The following is a 6,000-nucleotide window of genomic DNA, read 5'->3' on the forward strand; positions in this document are numbered from 1 at the left end:
ACAGCTTGGGCAGTCCAAAGAGAAAGGAATGGAACTGTTATCCGCTGAACGCCTACTATGTGCCTAGCACTGTACACTGCTATCTCACAACTGTATGAGGAAGTATTATTATTTCAACTTTACTGATGAGGAAATCATGATTCCAAGAGCAATGAACTAACCCAAGGACCTAGATGTGACCACATCGCTGGTATACAATAGCATTAGGATTTGAGCCCAGATCTGTTTGACTCTAAAACCCAAGCTCTTTCCAAACCAAGGAAAAATTTCCTGCAACAACATAATCATCCTTACAGACCTTAAAGGACAAAAACTTGATTATGACTCTACTGAAATTACGAGTGACTGTTGATCAAAATAAATCACAAAGAGTTTTAAAAAAAAAAACACAAACTGGGAGGTAGTTTTTGCAACACATATAATCCACAAGGGATTATTAGGCAATCTACATTAAATCAATCAATAAGAAAAATATCTAAAAGACATACAGACAAAAGACTAAACAAGGACTTAACAGAAGAGGGAACCCAAAAGGTCAATACTATAAATATATACTTAATCTCAATAATCAGGGAAATTGCAAATAAAAAGCACAATGAGATAACATTTCACAAATATGACTGGACAACATTTTGAAGTTTGGCAAGGTTGTGGAAAAACTATAACATCTGTACACTTCTAGTAGGAATATAATCAATACAATCTCTTTGGCATTATCTATAAGGTTTGGCATTATCTAGTATGGTTGATGATGCATATACCCTATGAGCCAGCAAATTTCATTCCTGAGAGAGAGAAAAACAAATAATATGTTTGTGTGCATGTATCCCCACATACATAATAAGAGACATGTAGAAGACCCATTCATAGCAGCCCTTTTATAATAGCAAAAGAAAAACAAAAAACTAAAATCAATCCAAATCTCCATCTACAGTAGAAAGAATAAATAAGCCATGGTGGAATACTACACAGCAGTGAAAATGAATGAACTACAGCAACAAAATGAATGAGTCTCAGGAATATGTTAATCTGAAAGGACAAGTCACAGAAAAATACGTAAAGTGTAATTTCATTTATATAAAGTTCTGAAACATATAAAATAAATAAGAATTTTTAAGAGGATAGCCCATAAAGAAGAGCAAGGGAATGATAAACACAAAATTCAGGACCGTGGTTGCTTCAGATGGGATGACAGAGGGGCACAGAGGAGACTCTGAATGTATAATAGGCTCTTCTTCTTGAACTAAGTGGTGGCTGCCTGAGTGTTCATTGGTTTGTGATTCTGTAACATACCTTTTATGAGCATTGTTTTGTATACACAAATCACTTAATAAAAAACAACTTTAAGGGAAAAAAAGGGACCAGAAGGTCAGGATATTGAATACACCGGGAAAAATAGCTGACGACAGAGAACAAGACGCCAGAGGAGAGCAGAGGTAGTAGAGGGGACCCTATGGTCAGGGGTTTAGCTTCCTGGACTCCAGTTCTGCTATCTGAAAACTAATGCCTTCTTCTGGGGGTGGGGGAGGGAGATTGTTTTTTCAACTTTAGAGGTGTTTTAGCAAAGAACATAAAAAAATGATTAATCTAAATAAACACAGTAAATAAAGCTCTTCCACCTAAAGCTTATAGAACTTTAAATTAAATATTTATTTAATATTTCTGTATTAAATAACTTACAATGCACGCATCAATTTCTTAGTGATGTAAGGGGAAAAAATATGCTGATACTTCCGCAAAAGGCAAAAGATACTAGTAAGAACATTTTGATATGGAGGTCTTTTAGCTGAAAGAGTACAGCAGTTTCTCAGTTTAATGTCCATACAGACCACTTAGGAGTCATGTTAAAATGCAAATTTTGATTGGAAAGGACTGAGCCTCTAAGAATTTACATATACAACAAGCTCCCACTTGGTAAGTGATCCTGTCCTGATGTTGCTGGTCCACGAACCTCACCTCACTATGGTAGCAAGAGACATCATGAAAATGCCTTCTCTGGTGATGTTTAAAAATAGAAATATGAGAGTATCTAATTGAGACCGTTTCATTTTCCCCCAAAGTAGAGATTGATGACGTTATTCCTACACTATAAAAACTTGGATACAGGACACTTGTTATCAGAAAAAAATCAAGAGTACTAAACTAGGTCTTTTGCAAAGAAAAGGTGCTTTGAGAAACAGCAAAGACTGAAAACTTACAAGAGAACTCCAGGAGAGGTTTTACTCACCTGCACAGACCTAGAGAAATAGCTTTTCCAGCAGGGGGATTAGCCCTTTCCTTATGGAAGAAGGGTTTACATTCCCAAAAGTCTCAAAGGAAGAAACCAGGACTACTATAAAGATATTCACAAAACATTAATTAAGGCCTGATTATCATGCAGATGTTGGTGGGGGGGGCCCCACATAATTAAAGGAGCATCCCATCACTGCATGTAAAAAATATATATGTTGGGCTTTAAAATTCTCTCTAAGAATATGCTGTTAAAACGAAAAGCTTATTATCTCAACAAAAACCACACCGAATAATTTCCACACATCAGGCCTATATTTGTTTAGAAGTAGTAAAATCCTCCCATCTCAAAATAGTACTTCTACATGTAAAGTCATACTTTCATACAGCAAGACAAAATAACCACTCACATACTCTTCCAAGGAAACTCTGCCAATGCCAAGTCTCTGCTAAGGATGTGTCACTAGTAGAGTGAGGTCTTGTCGCTTGCTCCTGCAACATCACAGACAGTTGTTACTACTCTCATCTGAGAGATGCTCTTTACCGAAAGCCTGCACATCAGAAGACATCCAAGTGACAGCAGTTTCTGCACTGCCCCAGTACTTCTCATTCATTCTCTCTGATGAAAGTTTTGGTCCATCCAGAGAAAACAGAGTTACAAAGAGCTTAACCTAACAGAATTCTGCACCTGGTAAGTCAGAACAGCTAAACCTCCTGTGACATCAACACAGGGTATTTTCTTACAACACAGTAAATCCAAAATGTCTAGATAATCCATGGAAGGAATACTCCCAAACATCAGAATGCAACATGATTTTATACAACCAGCACAAAGGTTTAGCCCAAATCTAAAAAATTCTACATTTTAATGGCCCTCTATTACTGAAAATAATGCACATAAACCACACACTCTGCAGCCAATTCTATCCTGCAGAGCCACATAAAATCAAATGCCACTAACTTGGGCTCATTAGAGATTTAAAAAATAAAAGCAGACACACCTTGCTTTGAAACACTGATCTTCCCTTCCAGTTAACATACTGAAATCCCCTTTTTCACCTATACATTCTAGAAGAGCCTGGGGTGAAATCTGAAATGTATCCCATTTACCATCCCACATTGAACTGTAGAAGTGGCTAGAAGGGAAATTCCTTGGGTACTACCCCAGACTAAATAGATGAGGATGTTGGAACATCTCCTTCTGACCAGATACCAGCTACACAGGCCCTGGTGGTCTGCCCTTCACAATCCCCTCCCCAGCCACATCTTCAAAATGTATGTATATAAAAACTACACATACATATAAACAAACAAATGCAGTCAGTTACCACCACAATCCCATTATTCATGACTGGAGACTTAACTTGGCTATCAAAGCCAATCTGAATACCAATTTACCATCAACCATGACACATTTACCAAATAATCCTTAATAAAGAGTCCGAATATGTAATTGTATTCTATTACAGAAAACGCAAACGATGAAAACAAAGCAAATACAGGTTAAAGAAATCATTTACCAGCCATCAAAAACATATATAAGTTCTTTTTAAAACAATTTACTGAATGTTAATATTTTTTAAAATGTCTCAGGGACATATGAACTAAAATATATCAATGGTTTCATTTCAAAAAATGGTTTCCTACAGGAAAAATTCATACTCTTAGTATTGATCAAAGACAGAAGTACCGTAATGTTGTAGCTGTAAAGCACCAAATAATAAACATCAACTTTGACATATGATGAAATAGATGGAGAGTTGGGCTGTGGTTTACGGATTACGGGTGAAAAGACGCTGCGACTCCCAATACAGACTGCACCACTGCCTCCGCACACCACTGGGCCCGGTCCTCCCGCCAGCCCCTCCCTACGGCTCAGGTCCCTCGGTCGGAGATCAGATTCCGGTCCGCAGCCGCAGGCCGACTCCCTCTGCCCGCATTAGCACTGCAGGACACCCCTTCATCCCAGCAGGGCCCAACAGACTAGGCAGGAGGGGGTTACCCAAAGAGAAGACTCCCCCCCCTCACAACTAGGTGACCTGATCCTCCCGACGCCACATCCAGCTGAAGCTGCATGACAAGGTAGGAGCAGCTCCGGGTCTCGGCCAAGGGCAGCCCTGGGCCTGGGTGGGGCCCGGCGGGGGCCGCAGGCGCCGAGTGGCCTTGCCAAGCCCCGCCAGCGAGAACCAGGGGAGGCTGCGATACTGCTGCATTGTGCTGCATCACGGCGAGGGCACCGTGAGCCATCCATCTTGCCAAAAAAATCACATCCCCGTCCAGATAAACCCCACCGAATCCATTTTTCTCCTTCGCCGAAGCACCCCCATACTCGCCCTCTCCTCACTTACTATCTGGCCCAGCTTTTGACTGGAAAAATAACGGACACGGTTTGTGTACCGATGCCCACAACACTCCCCCCTCCCCATCTGACGGCAGGCACTTGGCATCTTTCCTATCACAAAAACAAAGGGAAGGCTCCCCCCCAAAAAGAGGGCCGCGGGCGTGGTGTGAGGGCTGATGACCAGAGGGGCTTCCAGCCCACTTCCCCAAAGGCAAGCCCGGAGGGTCCCCGCGCTGGCACAAACCTGTTGAAGAGAGGGTGGCAGGAGCTGAAGGGCGGGCGCAGCGGCGGCTCCGCGACCCGAGGCGGCTCCCGCCCAGCCCTGGGAGAGCGGGGACGGCAGGGAGGGCGGAGGGCGGGCGCGAGGATGGACGGGGGTGGGGGCGCCGGGACGCCGCCTCCGTTTCAGCTGCAGCGCGGCGCAGCCGGGACCACGCCTGGCCGCATCCCCCGTACCGTTACGCGCAGAGCCCGGCCCTGTCAACACCGCCCCCGCTCGCCACCAGCCGGGGCTAGAGAGAGGGCACCCGAAAATACACCCTCCCGTCTGCCCACTTCGCAACCACCCCCGCGCCGGGGGCCGCTGCGCCCGGCTGGAGGGAGGAGGCGGCGGAGGCGGGGAAGGAATCGGCCCCAATGCGTCCAGGGATGAGGCTGGGCGGCCGCGGTGCGCACGGCTGCTCTGCGACCGCCTCACTGCGGAGCCCACCGCCCGCCGCCCCCCGCCCCGCACAGCCCGCGTACTCAGAAGCCACTGGAGACCCGGCTCCCCGCGCCGCCACTGCCCGGGCTCTACAGCTTCCCCGCCCCCACCCCGCTCCCCGGGCGCAGGGCAACGGCGGGACAGCCGCGTCCTCCCGGCCTGGGCCCGCGCCCCTCCTCCCGCCGCCCAGGAGCCAGCCCGGGAGACAGCCCCAGTGAGTTGGCATCTTCCTGCCTCAGGCCCCCAACCTACCTCCCGCGGATAGGGGGGTGGGGGCGCCGGGTTCCCGTCCTCCTCCCGCTCCTCGGCGGCCGGGCGGGTGGGCCGGGAGGCGACTCCGCGGGGCTGTCCGCGGCTGGGGCCGGGGCTCACAGGACGGGACCGGTGGGCGCTGCTGCGCGGGGCTGCGCGCTCGCTCCGGGCGGAGAGGCGGCAGAGGGAGGGACTGGAGGAATCCGCAGCCTGCTCGGCAACAGCTGCACTGATTCCGGGGGTTGGGCGGGAGCGCGGGGCGGGGGGAGGAGGGGAGGGAGCTGCAGGGAGGGGGCGAGGGGCGGGGAGAGGGAGCGCGCGGACGCGGGCAGGCGCCGGGTGCGCGCACACGCGCGCGCGCAAACACGCTCTCTCCCGCACACCCTCCTCCAATCTGCCGCGCTCCTCCCTCCTCGGTTTCCCACTCCCGCCAGCCCTCCGCGCTCGCCGTGAGTCCCGCAGCCGCCCACCCGGC

The 6,000-nt window shown here is 48.0% G+C and overlaps 1 protein-coding gene across 3 annotated transcripts in view; it reads right to left on the bottom strand.

Annotated features, from left to right (window-relative positions):
* Positions 1-5,738, bottom strand: part of SPTBN1 (spectrin beta, non-erythrocytic 1) — a 196,002-nt gene extending 190,264 nt beyond the window's left edge. The window contains exon 1 of one of the 3 annotated variants that reach the window (XM_022597341.3): positions 5,526-5,738. The gene's annotated coding sequence lies outside the window, so the exon portion shown is untranslated. Of the gene's footprint in view, positions 1-2,639; positions 2,916-4,814; positions 4,914-5,525 lie in introns of those variants that run through there. The other 2 variants (XM_022597343.3, XM_022597342.3) reach the window with 2 other exon arrangements.
* Positions 5,739-6,000: the final 262 nt, after the last annotated feature.

Source organism: Delphinapterus leucas, chromosome 13 (assembly GCF_059928025.1).
Source record: "Delphinapterus leucas isolate spDelLeu-1000000601 "Yukka" chromosome 13, BTC_Dleu_Yukka2, whole genome shotgun sequence".
Lineage (NCBI taxonomy): Eukaryota > Metazoa > Chordata > Mammalia > Artiodactyla > Monodontidae > Delphinapterus > Delphinapterus leucas.